This window comes from Bufo bufo, chromosome 3 (genome assembly GCF_905171765.1).
Source record: "Bufo bufo chromosome 3, aBufBuf1.1, whole genome shotgun sequence".
Taxonomy (NCBI): domain Eukaryota; kingdom Metazoa; phylum Chordata; class Amphibia; order Anura; family Bufonidae; genus Bufo; species Bufo bufo.
Genome location: NC_053391.1, coordinates 169,985,078 through 170,005,140, shown reverse-complemented (window position 1 = coordinate 170,005,140; position 20,063 = coordinate 169,985,078).

The following is a 20,063-nucleotide window of genomic DNA, read 5'->3' as shown; positions in this document are numbered from 1 at the left end:
AGGGTTGGGACGTCCTTGTGGGCGGTACTTGCTATATATATAGCTTGTGATTTATCATTGGATGTACCTGTTGAGAAAGGCTTGTACGCCGAAACGTTTCCTGGTTATAGGACATTTTCTGGGAACCTGAAATGAAATAAAAGAAATCCATTTGCAAAGATACAGCTGCTGGGATTTGTTGTTCTATTGTTCATTGGAGGTTGCTCCTCTCCCGTGCAGCATGCAATTTGGAGTGAGTGCTGGTCGGCTTCCTCATCGATTGTTCAGATTTTTCTGGTACGTGCACCGCCAATTCCAGATGAGTACTACAACCACCACTCTCAGCTTTGATCATACAGATGCCGAGCGGATTCTATCGCAGGTGACGTCGGCTTCTGATTTTCTGAACATTACCATAAGCGAATACAAGAAACAACATTTGGAGAGAGAATTAAGGAGATTAACTTCCTATGAACTGCATGCGGCTACTCTAGCCGAGTATCACAAGGTTAATAGGATACCGAGGGGCTTAAGAGTGCATTTACGCCCTACCTTTTTCCCTGATGACATGGAGTATTGCAGGGATTTTGAACATATTATCAATAAATGCTCATATGACCTCATCCTTCTAACAATTAATCGTATACAGAAGGCAATAGTCGATATTAAAGAACAAGTGTCCAGCACCGAGCAACAGTTACGTGACTCTCTATCCTTGGACGATTTCAATAAGTTAAAGGAGGCTGTGGACACTCAAATCTCGGCCTATAAACTAGAAACGGAGGAGAAGAAGAGATTAAAATTCTTACGCGACAGTGAAGACTATTACCTGAATAGGGTTTACAGATGGCAGGACGCTGGTTTGCAATCACAGCTTGGATACAGAAAACCCGCGAGATATGGTTCTCAGACCTCAAGTTCCGGCAACAAGTCAGCTGGCTCTCGCGAGACTCGTCCTTTTTTCCAGAGAGGCGGCCAGCGTCCGCGTGGAGGAGGAGGCGAGTGGGGCGAAAGCAGGGATTTTGAACATATTATCAATAAATGCTCATATGACCTCATCCTTCTAACAATTAATCGTATACAGAAGGCAATAGTCGATATTAAAGAACAAGTGTCCAGCACCGAGCAACAGTTACGTGACTCTCTATCCTTGGACGATTTCAATAAGTTAAAGGAGGCTGTGGACACTCAAATCTCGGCCTATAAACTAGAAACGGAGGAGAAGAAGAGATTAAAATTCTTACGCGACAGTGAAGACTATTACCTGAATAGGGTTTACAGATGGCAGGACACTGGTTTGCAATCACAGCTTGGATACAGAAAACCCGCGAGATATGGTTCTCAGACCTCAAGTTCCGGCAACAAGTCAGCTGGCTCTCGCGAGACTCGTCCTTTTTTCCAGAGAGGCGGCCAGCGTCCGCGTGGAGGAGGAGGCGAGTGGGGCGAAAGCACCACCGGCGGGACATCAGGGGCGACGCAGAGCCAGACCATACAAACCAGATCACAGGTAAGACTCCATCGTTAGTCATAAACCTGTCTTCTCGGTGTCTGGACTCTGAACAGATTTCTGCTCTACAGAGAGGCTTGTCATTTAGCCCCACAGCAGAATTTGACAGTTTCTAAATGGATGTAGACTTACAACAATGTTTCAGAAAAATCAAATTAAGGGCTCATTTTTCTGGACCCATTGGTGAGCAGTGTAATACAGACCCTGTAAAGGCACAACCGGGCCTATGTCTGGCTAGCTTAGGCCTAAAAAATAAATCCACTTTTATGCCCCCTAAGACCCATCACCTTGTTGAAACCTATGTGCAACTGGTCACCAAGGAGGTACGGGGACAGTTGGATTCCATTAAGAGGGGTGAACTATACATGACTCACAATGTTACCATCAGTGAGAGGAGAGCGGTTAAAACATTGATGGATGACAAAAATCTGGTAATAAAACCGGCGGACAAAAGGGGCTCAATAGTGGTAATGGACAAAACGAAATACACTGCTCAAAAAAATAAAGGGAACACAAAAATAACACATCCTAGATCTGAATTAATTAAATATTTTTCTGAAATACTTTGTTCTTTACATAGTTGAATGTGCTGACAACAAAATCACACAAAAATTAAAAACTGGAAATCAAATTTTTTAACCCATGGAGGTCTGAATTTGGAGTCACCCTCAAAATTAAAGTGGAAAAACACACTACAGGCTGATCCAACTTTGATGTGATGTCCTTAAAACAAGTCAAAATGAGGCTCAGTAGTGTGTGTGGCCTCCACGTGCCTGTATGACCTCCCTACAACGCCTGTGCATGCTCCTGATGAGGTGGCGGACGGTCTCCTGAGGGATCTCCTCCCAGACCTGGACTAAAGCATCTGCCAACTCCTGGACAGTCTGTGGTGCAACGTGACGTTGGTGGATAGAGCGAGACATGATGTCCCAGATGTGCTTAATCGGATTCAGGTCTGGGGAACGGGCGGGCCAGTCCATAGCATCAATGCCTACGTCTTGCAGGAACTGCTGACACACTTCAGCCACATGAGGTCTAGCATTGTCTTGCATTAGGAGGAACCAAGGGCAAACCGCACCAGCATATGGTCTCACAAGGGGTCTGAGGATCTCATCTCGGTACCTAATGGCAGTCAGGCTACCTCTGGCCAGCACATGGAGGGCTGTGCGGCCCTCCAAAGAAATGCCATCCCACACCATTACTGACCCAATGCCAAACCGGTCATGCTGGAGGATGTTGCAGGCAGCAGAACGTTCTCCACGGCGTCTCCAGACTCTGTCACATCTGTCACATGTGCTCAGTGTGAACCTGCTTTCATCTGTGAAGAGCACAGGGCGCCAGTGGCGAATTTGCCAATCTTGGTGTTCTCTGGCAAATGCCAAACGTCCTGCACGGTGTTGGTCTGTAAGCACAACCCCCACCTGTGGACGTCGGGCCCTCATATCACCCTCATGGAGTCTGTTTCTGACCGTTTGAGCAGACACATGCACATTAGTGGCCTGCTGGAGGTCATTTTGCAGGGCTCTGGCAGTGCTCCTCCTGTTCCTCCTTGCACAAAGGCGGAGGTAGCGGTCCTGCTGCTGGGTTGTTGCCCTCCTACGGCCTCCTCCACGTCTCCTGATGTACTGGCTTGTCTCCTGGTAGCGCCTCCATGCTCTGGACACTACGCTGACAGACACAGCAAACCTTCTTGCCACAGCTCGCATTGATGTGCCATCCTGGATAAGCTGCACTACCTGAGCCACTTGTGTGGGTTGTAGACTCCGTCTCATGCTACCACTAGAGTGAAAGCACCGCCAGCATTCAAAAGTGACCAAAACATCAGCCAGGAAGCATAGGAACTGAGAAGTGGTCTGTGGTTACCACCTGCAGAACCACTCCTTTATTGGGGGTGTCTTGCTAATTGCCTATAATTTCCACCTGTTGTCTATCCCATTTGCACAACAGCATGTGAAATTGATTGTCACTTAGTGTTGCTTCCTAAGTGGACAGTTTGATTTCACAGAAGTGTGATTGACTTGGAGTTACATTGTGTTGTTTAAGTGTTCCCTTAATTTTTTTGAGCAGTGTATGTTCAAGAAGTGATACGACAGCTGTCGGACCAGTCCACCTATCAACCACTAAATGGAGATCCTGTCTTTGAGATAAAAAATAAAATTAAGGGGATAGCAGAACGATTTGTGACATTAGGTGTCATTGACCAATGACCAACACTTTTATAAGTTTTTTTATTTTTTTTATTTATATTTTATTGGGTTTTTCCAACAGTAAACAAAGGTTAACAGGAGACCAAGGTATAGGCACGCAGGCCTGAAAGATATCAGTTACAAATATATGTAGCGAGTAAGCCATAATACAATTTAGGTTTGACATTTCACATAATGTACAATTAAAGCGAAGCATGAGTAATTGAATTGAATTCAAGTTAAAGAGAGACATGAGTTTGTGTTAGTGGTTCATGGACAAGCTTCTTTAAGGGAAATAATAATCCAATACGTGAGCAAAGGTCAAGGTAAGCCCCTAGACAAGTTACAGAGTTGGAGAAAAGAGTATGTGTGATTGCCACTCAGATTATATATAAGTGGAGTTCAAGGTTTCCTCCTATCCCTATGGGCGGCCAGGAAAGAAGGTTGATGAAAGATAGTACCTTAAGGGGGGGATTATACCTCAGACTTATGGGACAGTTGAAGGTAGCTGTGGGTCCCACTTATTTTGAGGGAATCTGAACCTTGACCAAGTGAGCCATTTTTTAAGAAAGGTCCCATGAGAACGCATTTCCCAAGAGGACAATTCCTCAAATCTATAGACCTGGTCTATTTTTTGAAACCATTCTTCCAGAGTCGGAACCTGGGTTTGAAGCCAGTATTTGGGGAGCAATAGGCGAGCCGCTATCAGCATTTGAGCGAAGACCAATGGAGGCTTCACATCACGCTCTTTCAGAGTGAGGGATAAAAGAGCTAATTGTGGAGACATTGATATAGAGGTCTCACAAATCTTATTAGATTGAGCAAAAATCTCTCTCCACCATTCGAGGATGAGGGGGCAAGACCACCAAATATGGAAGAAAGTCTCTTTCTCCCCACGGGACCTCCAGCAGACATCCGAAGCAGTTTCAGAGTATAGTGATGTCTTATCAGGCGTGTTATACCATCTAGTAAGAATCTTGTAGCTGTTTTCCTGAATTCGGACACAACGGGAGATCCCATGGGGAGAGTTTAGGAGTCTGGACAGGCTATGAAACGGGACAACTATATTGAGATCTCCCTCCCAACTCCTGACAAATGGCGGTTTGGCTAACATAGGCGGCAGTCGCAACTTGCCATATATCTGTGAAATAAGTTTCCTAGGTGTGGATTGGAGAGATATAAGCGATTCAAACCAAACTAGAGGACGAGTCAGGTCCCCTATTCTAATATGCTGTTTCAAATACGCTCTAATGTATGTTATAGTGAAGATATCACAAGGGTGGGGGTTTAGTAGAGTGTTTGTAGCTTGAGTATCCATCCAGTCACCCGAGGGTAGGGCTAATGAGTTAATATAAGATGGGGAGGACCTGAGCCCTTTGGAGGTTGAGGATTTTATAAGGGAAGGGGCTGTGTCAATTATATCCTTCACTGTTAAGAGAGGTGAGGGAAATGGGACAGACATGTGTGAGGATGAAAACCATTACTTTTATAAGTTTTTGATAAATCACACCCCAAGAACACCGGTATTATATATATTACCTAAAGTCCATAAGACTTTGATTGACCCCCCTGGACGCCCCATTGTGTCCTCAGTAGGATCCATCTTATCCCCTCCAGCAATCATCTTAGAAAAAGTTTTAACCCCTTTGGTAAAAACCACTAAGTCGTTTTTGTGGGATACACCCCACTTTCTCAGGATGATTGCTGAATTGTGCCCTGTTCCCCCTGATAGCCTCCTGGTGACAATCGATGTTGTAAGTTTATATACTTCAATTGGGCATCAGGAGGGCTTACAAGCTGTTTCAGCCCTTTTGAGCAATACTAAATATACAGCATTGGAACAAGAATTTTTCTTACAACTGTTACATCTTGTTTTATATGAGAACTATATTCTATTCATGGATACGTTTTACCTCCAGAAGTGTGGTACCGTGATGGGGTCTAACGTGGCCCCGCTCTATGCTAATATATTCATGTCATCATTTGAAGAGAATTATGTGTACAACACTGAGCTATATCGCAGTAATGTAATTGTTTGGAAAAGATTTATCGATGACATTTTTTGCATATGGGCGGGGCCACGGGAGACCCTATCGGATTTTATGAATCATTTGAATACTGTATTTGATGGCCTACAATTTACAATTACATCTGATACTAATATGGTGAGCTTCCTGGACACGAGAGTCATTAAGGATCAATTAAGGATCATTAAGGTGACCTCCACAGCACCCCAGCCCCTTAACAGTGACCAACACAGCACTGCCCCTTTAACAGTGACCTTCACAGTACCCTGCCCTCTTAACAGTGATCTCCACCGTTCCATGCGACCCTAACAGAGACCTTTACAGCTCCCACTCCTTTAACAGTGACCTCAACAGTACCCCGCTCCTTTAATAGTGACCTCCACTGTCCCCTGCCCCCTTAACAGTAACCTGCACAGTGCCCGCCCCTTTAACAGTGACCTCCACAGTGGCCGCCCCTTAACAATGACTTCCACAGAGCCCACCCCTTTAAGGGCTCTTGCCCACGAACGTAAGGGCTCCGTTCCCGTGCTGCAGACCGAAAATTGAGGTCCGCAATGAATGGGCACCGATCGTGGGGCAGCCGCATGCTGATCACGGACCCATTCACTTGAATGGGGTCCACGATCTGCATCCGACGGTCCGCACCACATGCACAACTTTTTTGCAGTGCGGAGGAATGGCCAGAAACACCCCGGAAGCACTCCGTAGTGCTTCCATGGGGTTCCGATCCATGCGGACCCATTGCCCTTACGTGAGCCCTAACTGTGACCTCCATAGCTGCCACCCCTTTATTATTGACCTCCACTGTCTCCTTAACAGGGATTTCCTGAATAACCCGCCCTCTTAACAGTGACCATAACAGCGCTCCATTCCCTTAAAATATGACCTCCACAGCACCTGCCTCATTAACAATGACCTCTACAGCACCCCCCTTAACACTGATATTAATAGCGGATTGTCCCTTTAACTCTGACCTCCACAGCAGTCTACCCCTTAACTGTGACCTTCACAGCACTCCGCTCCCTTAACAGTGTCATCCACATCCCCTTCAAAGATGACTTATAGCAGTGAAGAAAAATGGCTGGGTTGTTATGGAAACCTGGTGTAAAACTGTGTGTATGTTGAGACTAAAGGACCTGCGAGCTTCTATTGGCTGATAAGGGTCATGTGACCGTGTGTGTGTTGCAGTTGCGGTATTAGTGAAATATTTGTGGGCTTCTATTGGCTAATGCAAGTCATATGATGGTGCCATTTTAGCATTTTTTTGGGAATATCTCAGGAACTGTGATCCTAGAGAGCTGACACCTGATGTACCTTTGTGCCAAATTTGGTGCAGATCGTTTGGCCATGAATACAGAACAGACAGACAGAGAAATTAATTTATATATATACTGTATATATATATAAGAAATCAAATTCCTTTTCTTATGGGGCATTGTCTTTAATTGACAGCATATAAAACCCAGCAGAATTAGTATACAGTTACACTTAAGTTCATGTGAGTTACATCAGCATCTGCAACAACGTTGGCTAAGCGTCACAATCAAAATCATATTAACTCACACATAAGCTGTCTTATACTAAGAATGTCCTTTGTTGCCTATAGCAACCAATCAGAGCTCATATAAATGATTTGTAGCAAAATAGAAGTTGAGCTGTGATTGGTTGCTATATGCAAACCTGATGAATATCCAGGCTAACTGCCATAACAATCAACAGACAATGGCCCCTGTGGTTTGGGGGTTAGGTTACTAAGCATATTTTTGGTCAAATGATTGGAAAGCACGGGGTGAAAATTTCCACTCAAAACATAGTCCATGATGTTCCCGAGTCACAGAAGGTGGCTGTGCAGCATTTCATGATTGTAAATGTGACGGTGCGGATTCATTTAGCGGACATACATACATTCAGCTTTATATATTAGATATATAATTGAAGGAAATCTTTACATTGTAGAAATAATACCAAGGATTTCTATTTTGCAGAGTATATAGTAGTATATTTAGATCCTGGTATCAAATGTCTTTCCGCTTTGTATCTTGAGCATTAAAAATATAGATTAATAAGGATATTATTATTATTATAATTATTATTATTATTATTATCATTATTAATAAAGGTATCTCTAATGTAGGACAAAAAATAAATCAATGTACTATATGTCATTCTTTTAATTTTTTTCCAGTTGAATCCTTGAAAATACATTAATTCCTCTAGTAGGTACATACAGTACGATGAATAATTCATTCTGAAGGTGAGAGACCCCATGGTAGGTTGATGTTATCATGCACAAGTTCAGAGAACTGTAAACATTCATCTAAATGAACCTAGGTAAAATTTCTTCTGATTCTTTCTTAGAATATCAAGTCATAAATAAACATAAGAACTTTCCAAAGAGTGGGCAACCACAAGGGAAATACTCCTGAATTAATAACCTCAGTCTAAAGAGTTCTTCAGAACACGAGCAGGTAATAACAGAAATAGTTACACCAGTTGAAGAACAAGGCAGTACAGTATTGTACAGTAGATTCTCACTAGAGATAGGCGAATTTCATGTTATGAAATTCGTTCACACTTCGTTTGGTGGTAAAAGCAGAATTGCGTTATGTATTCCGTTCTCACGGACCATAACGCAATTCTATGACGGAATGCATAATGGAATGCCTTTAGAGGCATTCCGTTATTAATTCTGCCATAATAGAAGTCTATGGCCTGCATAACGGATCCGTCCCGTTTCCGTTATGCAGGAGAGGATCCGTTTTGCACCCCATAGACTTCTTTTATGACAGAATAAATAACGGAATGCCTCTAAAGCAGGGATGCTCAACTTGCAGCCCTTGTGCTGTTGCAAAACTACATCTCCCAGCATGCCCAGATAGTCTACAGCTATCAGCCTACAGCAGGGCATGGTGGGAGTTGTAGTTTTACATCAGTTGGAAGGCTGCAGGTTGAGCATCCCTGCTCTAAAGGCATTCCGTTATGCATTCCGTCACAGAACTTTCTGCTTTTACCACCAAATGAAGCGTCAATGAACTTCAAAATATGAAATTTGCTCATCTCTAATTCTCACTTATTTACAGAATTTGTCTGCAATTATTTGTTCTATAAAAGGCAGAAACAGCGACTGTACAAAGGAGTGTGTTATTATAATGTTTAATACATTAAATGGAACCTGTCACCTGGATTTTGGGTATAGAGCTGAGGACATGGGCTGCTAGATCGTCGCTAGCACATCCGGAATATCCATTCCCCATAGCTCTCTGTGCTATTATTGTGTCAAAAAAAAAAGATTTTATATATGTGTAAATGAGGCAAGTAAGAAGCCCAAGGAGCTGTTACTAACATTTCCGGAGCCCAGCCATCTTCTCCTCCTCCGAATCTCCTCCTTGCTCCCCGACGTCACAAATCTAAAGCACCATGATCTCGCGATGCGTGAGCTAGCGCATGCGCATTGTCAGCATAGTGTTCCTTCCCTGTGCTGGCATCAGCCTCAGGGAACGAACTGCGCATGCGCAGGCCGGTGCATCGCAAGATTACGGCGCTGTAGCTTTGTGATGATGGGGAGCAAGAAGGAGATTCGGAGGATGCGGGGCGGTGCTGGGCTCCTTCTCAGTGGGCGCGGCTGGGCTCAGAGTCAGAGAACGCTGGACTCATCTCTCATGCATGGAGGAGACAGGACTCATCTTTGCCTTATTTACATATCTATAAAATCGTATTTTTACACAATAAAAGCACAGAGAGCTATGGGGATTGGTTATTCCGGATGTGCTAGTGGCGATGTCCTCAGCTCTATACCCAAAATCCAGGTGAGAATGCTCATCCTAAAGGGCCAGTACTTAGTGCCCCAGGATGAGCATTCTCGTCCGCGGTCTTTTCTCCCCCCCAGCGTGCGGTGCTGTGATCAGCGTCAGAGATCCGGCTGTTACTGACAGCCAGATCCCTGATGCATCTACCAGCATTAGTTATAACGCAGATGCCAGTGAATTAACCCCTCATATGCCGTGGTCAGCGCTGACCGCAGCAAACGGGAGGTTTGCTCTCCCTCACCTCATCCATCGGATCCCCGCGCTGCTGTGGTGGGGACTCTATGGTTGACATAGCAGCCCCAAGCCATTCCAAGGCTTGGGGCCTGGCATGTATGGAGGCCTAAGAGGCTTAGCCCCCAGGCTGGGTCTCCTAGGTAACTGTTAGCGTCTGACAGTGTGACACTAACAGTTCAATACAGCACAATACAGATGTATTGTGCTGCATTGAAACAGGGATCAGACCCTGTAATGTTGAAGTCCCAGACTGGGACAAATAATAAAGTGAAAAAAAAAGTGTCCTTTTCCCAAAAGAAAGTAAAAAAAAAATAATAATTTTGGTAAAAGAAGAAAAAAAGACATATTAGGTATTTCTGCGTCCGTATCGACTAGCTCTATAAAAATATCACATGACCTAACCCCTCAGGTTAACACCGTCAAAAAAAAAAAAACTGTGCTAAGAAAGCCATTTTTTTGTCACCTTACATCACTAAAAATGCAACACCAAGCGATCAAAAAAGCATATGCCCCCTAAAATAGTACTAATCTAACCGTAACCTCATCCCGCAAAAAATGAGCCCCTACATGAGACAATCGCCTAAAAAATTAAAATAAACTATAGCTCTCAGACTATGGAGACGCTAAAATATGTTTTTTTTTTGTTTAAAAAATATTATTGTGTAAAACAATCGTGTAAAACTTAAAAAAGCTTTAAAAAGTATACATTTTAGGTATCGCCGCGTCCGTAACAACCTGCTCTATAAAAACATTGCATTACTTAAACCCTCAGGTGAACGCTGTAAAAAAAATATTTAAACGGTGTCAAAAGCCATTCATTGTAACCTTACATCACAAAAAGTATAATAGCAAGCGATCAAAAAGTCATATGCACCCCAAAATAGTGTGAATCAGACCGTCATCTCATCACGCAAAAAATGAGACCCTACCTAAGACAGTAGCCCAAAAAATATATATATGGCCTTCAGAATATGGAGACACTAAAACATGATTTTTTTTGTTTAAAAAATGCTGTTATTGTGTAAAACTTAAATAGATAAAAAAGTATACATTTTAGGTATTGCCAAATCCATAAGAACCTGCTGCATAAAAATATCACATGACCTAACCCCTCAGGTGGACACCCAAAAAAATAAAAACAAGTGTGTCAAAAAAGCAATTTTTTGTCACCTTACATCACAAAAAGTGTAATACCAAGCAATTAAAAAGTTATATGTATCCCAAAATAGTGGCAATCAAAACTTCATCTCATCCCGCAAAAAACGATAACTTACGTAAGACAATCGCACAAAAAATACAAAAAAAACTATGGCTCTCAGAAGAATATGGAGACACTAAAACATGATTTTATATTTTTTTTTTCATTTCAAAAATATTATTGTGTAAAACTTAAATAAATAAATAAAAAAGTATACATTTTAGGTATCGCTGCCTCTGTAACAACCTGCTCTATAAAAACATTGCATTAATTAACCCCTCAGGTGAACACCGTAAAAAATAATAATAATATAAACAGTGTCAAAAGCCATTTATTGAAACCTTACATCACAAAAAGTATAATAGCAAGTGATCAAAAAGTCATATGCACCCAAAAATAGTGTGAATCAGACCGTCATCTCATCACGCAAAAAATGAGACCCTACCTAAGACAGTCGCCAAAAAATAAAAAACTATGGCTTTCAGTATATGGATACAGTAAAACATGATTTTTTTGATTATAAAATGTAAATTAATGTGCAAAACTTAAATAAATAAATAAAGTATACATTTTAGGTATTGCTGCATCCATAAGAACCTGCTGTATAAAAATATCACATGACTAACCCCTCAGGTGGACACTATAAAAATAAAGTTAAAAAAAGGGTGTCAAAAAAGCAATTTTTGTCACCTTACATCACAAAAAGTGTAATACCAAGCGATCAAAAAGTCATATGCACCATAAAATACTACCAATCAAACCATCATCACATACTGAAAAAAAGGAACCCCTACATAAGATAGTCACCCCAAAATGTGAAATAACTATGGCTTTCAGAATATGGAGACACTAAAAAATCCTTTTTTTTTCTCAAAAATGCTTTATTATGTAAAACTGAAACAAACAACAAAAAAATACATAGTTACATAGTTAATACGGTTGAAAAAAGACATACGTGTACGTCCATCAAGTTCAACCAAGGGATAGGTGGGGATGCAAATCCCAGAAGGAATTGAGATTCAGATTTATACAAGTTTTCATAAGCATTAATGTTTTTTACTTTTAAGAATTTGTCTAAACCCTTTTTTAAACTATCTACTGTTTATGCTGTGACCACGCGTCATGCCCTGCCCTGTTAGTGATCTGAGAAGATCTCTCAGACTTGCTGCACGTGAATCTATCTGACAGATTGATTTGTTGTGGCTTTGGGCAGGATCCCACCCCCTCACAGGTTCTGCTCATTAGTTAGTTAGTGATGCTATTTATACCTGCCTCTCACTATAGAGATTCTGCTCATTTGCATGTCTTTCCCATATGCCCATGTTTATGCAAATTCGTTTTTACATGACAAAACTGTATAGAAAGGTTATTGAATATTATGTTAGGACAATCAGAAAACTTTTTGTCGGCCTAATGATATTCATCTAGGTGTGCAGGTCCACCCAAGCCATCCAACAGATGCAAAATAACTTTAAGGTTTACTGGTTCTCAGTCAGATGAGAGCTGGTTTGGAATATCTCATAGTGCACAAGGCTGCCATTGTAAAGTATGCTGGCTGTTATCTGTCTCATGGATAGATGGATGGCTTGTACATACCTGGCTTTTGGCATATAGCCTTTGTGTGGTTGTCTATTGTATGTTGTACATAATAGGAGTCTAAGACACATTCAGCTATCCCCTTAATGCTGTGCCAAACCATTTTGATGGGGTTTCCATCAATTTCTAACCTTTTTTTATGAACCAGACACCCTCTTCTCTTCCGAGCAGGGGTTGCCTGTGGTTCTGCCATTGACTTACATTGTATTAAATTGTATTCGAGCACCCAAATTATTCGGCCGAGCACTCGGATCTGCCGCACATAGCGATGCTCGAGCCGAACAGCAGTTTGGCCGAGAATGTTCGCTCATCACTATTAGTTTATAAAATGGGGTCACTTTTTGGAGTTTCTATTCTAGGGGTGCATCAGGGGGTCTTCAAATGTGACACAGCAGCTTAACCCTTTCATGACCAAGGGTCATTGATGCCCTAGTGTCCAGGTCAAAATTTACTAATCTGACATGCGTCACTTTATGTGGTAATAGCTTTGGAACACTTTTACTTATCCAAGCCATTCTGAGATTGTTTTCTCGTGACACATTGTACTTCATGATAGTCATATATTTGAGTCAATATATTTCACCTTTATTTCTGAAAAAATCCAATGTACCCAAACTTTTGAAAAATTCACAATTTTCCAAATTTCAATTTCTCTGCTCCTAAAACAGAAAGTCATACTTAATAAAATATTTATTACTTAACATTTCCCATATGTCTACTTTATGTTGGCATTATTTTGAAAATGTCATTTTTTTTTTTTAGGACGTTAGAAGGCTTAGAAGTTTAGAAGCAATTCTTCAAATTTTTAAGAAAATTGCCAAAACCCACTTTTTAAGGACTAGTTCAGGTCTGAAGTCACTTTGTGGGGCCTACATAGTGGATACCCCCATAAATGACCCTATTGTAGAAACTACACCCCTCAAGGTATTCAAAACCGATTTGACAAACTTTGTTAACCCTTTAGGCGTTCCACAAGAATTAAAGGAAAATGGAGATCAAATTTTTAATTTCACTTTTTTGGCAGATTTTCCATTTTAATCCAATTTTTTCTTTAACACATCAATGGTTAACAGCCAAACAAAACTCAATATTTATTACCCAGATTCTGCGGTTTACAGAAACACCCCACATGTTGTCATAAACTGCTGATGGGCACACGGCAGGGCGCAGAAGAAAAGGAACTCCACATGGTTTTTAGATGCCATGTCCCATTTGAAGCCCCCTGATGCACCCTTACAGTAGAAACTCCCAAGAAGTGACCCCATTTTGGAAACTAGGGGATAAGGTGCCAGTTTTATTAGTACTATTTTTGGGTACATATGATTTTTTGATCATTCATTATAACACTTTATCGGGCAAGGTGACCAAAAAATTGGTTGTTTTTATTTATTTATATTTACAGCGTTCACCTGAGGGGTTCAGTCAAGTGACATTTTTATAGAGCAGATTGTTACAGACGTGGCGATACCTAATATGTATACTTTTTCTCATTTAATAAAGTTTTACACAATAATAGCATTTTTGAAACAAAAAAATTATGTTTTAATGTGTCCATGTTCTGAGAGCTATAGTTTTTTTTATTTTTTGAGAAATTTTCTTATGTAGGGGCTAATTTTTTGTGGGATGAGGTGACGGTTTTATTGGTACCATTTTGTGGGACATACGCGTTTTTGATCACTTGGTGTTGCACCTTTTGTGATGCAAGGTGACAAAAATTGCTCGTTTTGACATTTTTTTATTTTTTTTTTATGGTGTTCACCTGAGGGGTTAGCTCATGTGATATTTTTATAGAGCTGTTTTTTATGGACGCGGCAATACCTAATATGTATACTTTTTTAATTTGTTTCACTTTAACACAATAATAGCATTTTTGAAACCAAAAAAATGATGTTTTAGTGTCTCCATGTTCTAAGAGCTATAGTTTTTTTATTTTTTGAGAGATTTTCTTATGAAGGGGCTCATTTTTTGCGGGATGAGGTGACGGATTTATTGGTACCATTTTGTGGGACATTCGCGTTTTTGATCACTTGGTGCTGCACCTTTTGTGATGTAAGGTGACAAAAATTGCTTGTTTTGAGGGCGGAGCTAACCAATGGCCAGGTAAGACGTGCTTTACCTCGGCTCCCGACCGACTCCAGCTTCACCGACTCACAGGACACCCTCTGCACCGCTGATCACATGAAAGGTCGCAGGAGGAGACCCCCATCGACGCCCGCTCCGACACGCCGCAAAACGGGAGCGATTTCCCGCTTCTTCGCCTCCTCCAGCCAGACAGACGCTGACAAAGAAGGAGACGATTCTCCCAAGATGGCGTCTAAGCAGGTCAGAGCAGCATCCCCTATATAGCATAAGGACTCAAGCCCACAAGCCCCAGAGTCACCGCAGCAGCTGAGGGGTACACCTACCGGTTCACCGGCATCCTATGCTGCAGCAGCAAGCTCCGGCTCGTCGGGGACATTCCCCTAGAAGCCGCTGCTCCCAGGCCACGATTCTTGAATCAGGGGCGTCCATGACCCCACAAAGAGAAGAGGAGGACTGGGACTGGAAGGTTCACCTCAAATCCCTCCCCACCAGGCATGAAATAGATGCCTTATTTTCCAGGCTGGAAACATCTCATAAAAGAGACATGGAGGCCTTGCAGCACGACTTGAAGCAGGTGGGTCAGAGGGTGGAGGAGGCTGAATCCATGCAAGATCAAGTACTGGGGGTCTTAGAATCACACCAGCAAGTCATCCAGACACACTCTGCCCAGATCCAAGATATCATCACACATCTGGACGATATTGAAAATAGAAATAGGAGGAATAACCTACGCATTAGAGGCCTCCCTGAAGATATTTTACCACAAGATCTTGAAAAATGGGCCATTTCCTTTTTCAATACATTGCTGTCCAGAGACCTGGGACAATCTCTTGGAATAGATCGTATCCACAGAGCCCTCGGCCCCAAATTAAGCGATCCTAATCGCCCCAGAGATGTCATATGCCGTATACATTTCTTTAAAGATAAGGAGGCCATCTTGAAAGCAGCCAGATCTGCAGGCAAAGTCATGCATGCTGATAAGGAAGTCATCATTCTACAGGATCTAGCTAGGCGCACCTTACAGCTACGCAAAGCGCTGAAACCGCTTTTGACAGCACTCAAAGCCAAGGACATTCCTTACAGATGGGGGTACCCATTTCAACTGTCTGCTTCTAAAGAAGGGAGGTCAGCTGTATTTAGATCCCTTGATGACCTCGCTAACCTCTGTGCAGCCTTTGATATCCGCTCTTGGAGTTACCGGACTGGCCTAGTCCGAGGCAACCCATTCCCATACCACAGAGGGAAAGATGGCAGATGACCTCACCCAAGCAGAAGAGGGCTCCTAGACGTGGGCCTAACCCTGACGATTGACTGTTGGGATATTCCTGCTCACTCACCTGAGGGGATTTACACCCTCTTGTTGCCTTCATTGTTCTATATTGTTATAGAAGTTATGTGCATACTATTATCTTGTGGATGGGTCTTCTAGACCTTCATACACACCTGTCGGTTACATTCAGCAAATGTTATGCTTGTGTTATTGTAAGTTGGAGTCCAGTAGTGAGACGGTCGGTCCTTGCTTTCTCCCTACCCCACTTAGGGACCGCGGCACACACCGCTGCGAACTACCTCAGTCGTCACCTAGCACCTTTTGAACCGACGATGTTGGTTCTTCCAAATAAGATTTACATGTTCTATATATGCACTACCTTGTGTTTTATTGTTCCCCTTTCTGTCTTCCCTCCCTTATGTGTCCTTCCCTATACCCCAACTGCATCCCTGATGGTTTTGAAAGGATCTGGAAGATTATGCCTTCCGCCCACTAATACTCCTCAAAATGGCACCCATATCGTTTTGCACTTTTAATGTTAGGGGCTTTAATAAACCCGAGAAGCGTAGTCATATTTTATACAGCCTCCATAAGAAGAGAGTTATGATTGCTATGATCCTGGAAACCCACTTTAAAGCAGGTGCCGTTCCCAAATATGCTAACCGCTATTATCAGAATTGGTTCCATGGTCCTAATCCCACCAGCAGGTCGGGGGGAGTTTCTATAGGACTCCACAAATCATTTAGCCATACAGTCTTATCTTCTGAGATAGACTTGAAAGGCAGGTTTGTTTTCATTAAGCTCTCTGTGGATCACTCTGTTATAACTGTAGCTAATGTCTATTTTCCTAACCAGGGACAGACAACCTATGGATCCAAGATTTTGAAAAAATTATCCAAATTTGCAGAGGGTTCTCCGATCATACTTGGAGGCGACTTCAATCTAGTGATGGACCCGCTGTTGGATTCCTCATCTGGTAAGTCCTCAATCTCCCCGAGTTCTTTGCGCAGATTCAAATCTGAGCTCATGGCGCTCCGCCTGGTGGACTTATGGCGCATTTTGCATCCAGGTGTCAGGGATTACAGCTTCCACTCCCCAATCCACAACAGTTATGGTAGACTCGACCATATCTTTATATCTCAACAATTGCTGGATTCTGGGCCTAAATGCTCTATTGACACTCGCCTGTGGTCTGATCATGCACTGGTGTGTGGTATTATTTCTTCCCAACCCTCTTGTCCCCGGCCCTTCTCATGGAGACTGAATGACAACCTGCTATCAGATATAGCCTGCTTAGCAGACATCCGGAAAGCTATTACGGACTTTACTATGGATCATCTAACGGATTTGACTGCCCCCCCCTATTAAATGGGAGGCTCTCAAATGCGTGCCTAGGGGGGTGTTTATTTTGCATGGCTCCAGACTGAAAAAAGAACGCTCACACAAATTGAAAGCTCTTCTATCTGATCTTGCCATAAAAGAAAATTTAAACAAAAATTCCCCTACTGACACGCTAAAATCAGACATTTCTTTAGTTCAGCATCAAATACTACAGATCCTCGACCAAAAATCCCTATGTTTTAGAGATAAAATTAGACACGGGTTCTTTGAATATGGTAATAAATGTGGTAGCTGGCTAGCTAGGGCCTTACATCCCCGAACTGCTCTGACTCACGTTCCATCAATCAATACAGGTGCAGGAGGTTCCGTACATAACCCAGTAGATATCACAGCGGAGTTTCAATCCTTTTATGCATCCTTATATAATCTCCCAGCATCTACCCTCCCACGGGAATCCTTTGGTGATGAAACTCGTGAATACCTTACCCAATTTGGCCCCACCCCCATATCTGATGAAGAGGCAGCCACACCAGAAGATGATTTTACCCTCCCTGAACTAGAATCAGTGATCAAGAATCTGAAGAATGGGAAATCCCCAGGCCCTGATGGATTGGTTCTATAAAATTCTCCGAGAAGATCTTACACCCTTATTGGTTGAAACCTTTAATTCCATCTCACCGGATTGTCCATTTACACGGCAAGCTCTTCAGGCACACATCACGGTCATTCCCAAGCCAGGCAGGGACCCAGCTTCATGCTCTAATTAAAGGCCTATTTCCTTGCTCAATGTGGATCTCAAAATGTATGCCAAGCTTTTGGCTTTGAGGATTCATCCACACATTCCAGGTTGTATCCACAAAGAGCAAGTAGGATTTGTACCAGGACGAGAAGCCCGGGATAATACACTTAAAACGCTAGGGCTGATAGCGAGGGCACAGCAAACCAAAATCCCACTATGCCTTCTCACTGTAGACGCTGAGAAGGCGTTTGATAGGGTAAGCTGGCGGTTCTTGGAGGAAACCCTGCGCCACATTGGCTTGGGAGACAAAATGACCCATAGGATATTAGCTCTTTATTCCTCCCCTTCAGCCTGTGTTCGTGTTAATGGACTTCTGTCTGCCCCTTTTGAGATTCGGAATTGAACACGTCAAGGGTGCCCCTTGTCGCCCTTTTTATACACTCTTGTGATGGAATCCCTTGCTAATGCTCTTCGGGCAAATCCTTCCATCTCGGGTCTCAAACTTGGTAATACGGAGCACAAACTGTCCCTGTTCGCAGATGACCTGCTTATATACTTATCCTCTCCCAGGATTGGCCTGCCCTCGATTCTTCGTGAATTTGATCTCTTTGGGCGCCTTAGTAATTTTAAAGTCAATGTGCAGAAATCAGAGATTTTAAACATAAACATGCCCCAACGGGAAGTAGATTCTTTAAAGGACTCTTTCTCTTTTAAGTGGACCTCCCAACATATTAAATATTTAGGAGTATACATCCCAGCAAATTTGACACATGTTTTTAAACTTAACTACTTACCCTTGCTTAGAGCTATTGAATCCAGCTTCCATAAATGGACTCCACTCCAGATCTCATGGTTTGGGAGGGTTAATGTGGTGAAAATTGCCATTTTACCGCGTCTCCTATATTTGTTCCAGACGATCCCATGTAAAATTCCTTTAACCTATTTTGCTAAGATCAGGAGAATGGTATCGGTTTTTGTATGGAAAGCACCCAGAGCTAGACTTAGTTATAGCTTGATATCTCGTTCTAAAGCTTTGGGAGGTACGGGACTACCAAATTTTATATCATATTATAGAGCGACAATCATGAATAGTGTGCTTGATTTATGTCACAACCGCTCTACTAAATTATGGGTGGAAATTGAGCACGAAATGACACCACATTTGGCCACTGGAGTTTTTTGGTTGTCCCCTACTTCCTTGAATTTATTACCTAACTCGCAATCCCCGATGCTTCTATATACTTTGGCTAGGCTTTGGGCTAAATTTGCGGTCAAACTTAGCCTTATACATTCTCCTGGTCCTCTCATGATACTCACGGGCCATGCAGATCTTCCCACAGGTTTGAGTCAGCTCCCAGCCCTGGGAGACCAGAATAGACATCCAATCAAATTGATAGACGTCTATAAGCAGAATGGTTTACTCCCTTTAGATGATCTCTCCCACATTATTCCTGCGGGCCCTGGACGCTGGCTCCTCTATTTTCAGTTGCAAAGCTTTATTAAATCCCTGATGCCTGGACTGCGGTCATGTCCCCCCTTAACCGAATTTGAGAAAATGTGCATAGCAAGGTCAGCTCCTGATCATGCTATATCTCTACTATATGCCATGTTGAACTCTGGGGGGAAGGAGGATTTTTCCACAGGCACTCAAGGAACTAAACTCAAATTCATGTCTGATTGGGAATCGGAACTGGGATCTACCTTCTCTGCAGACCAATGGTCTAGATCACTTCTGTTCACTCATAAATTAACTGTGTCTTGTAATCTACAAGAACTCAACTACAAAATCCTTAGCAGATGGTATAGGACCCCAGTGCGATTACACCAATTTTATTCTCAGGTTTCTGATACATGCTGGAGGTGTCTTAATGCAAGAGGCTCCATGACACATATATGGTGGGACTGTCCAGGTGTGGCCCCCCTGTGGCGGGAGATCTTTGACTTATATAATTTCTTATACAAAGCTACTATCACACCCTCACCTGCGATAGCTCTTCTATCCATGTTCTCAGGAAGGATTTCGCAGATTAAGAAGGGCGCACTTCGCTTGTTTATCTTAGCTATGAGGCAGATAATTCCCCGTCAATGGAGGTCTACG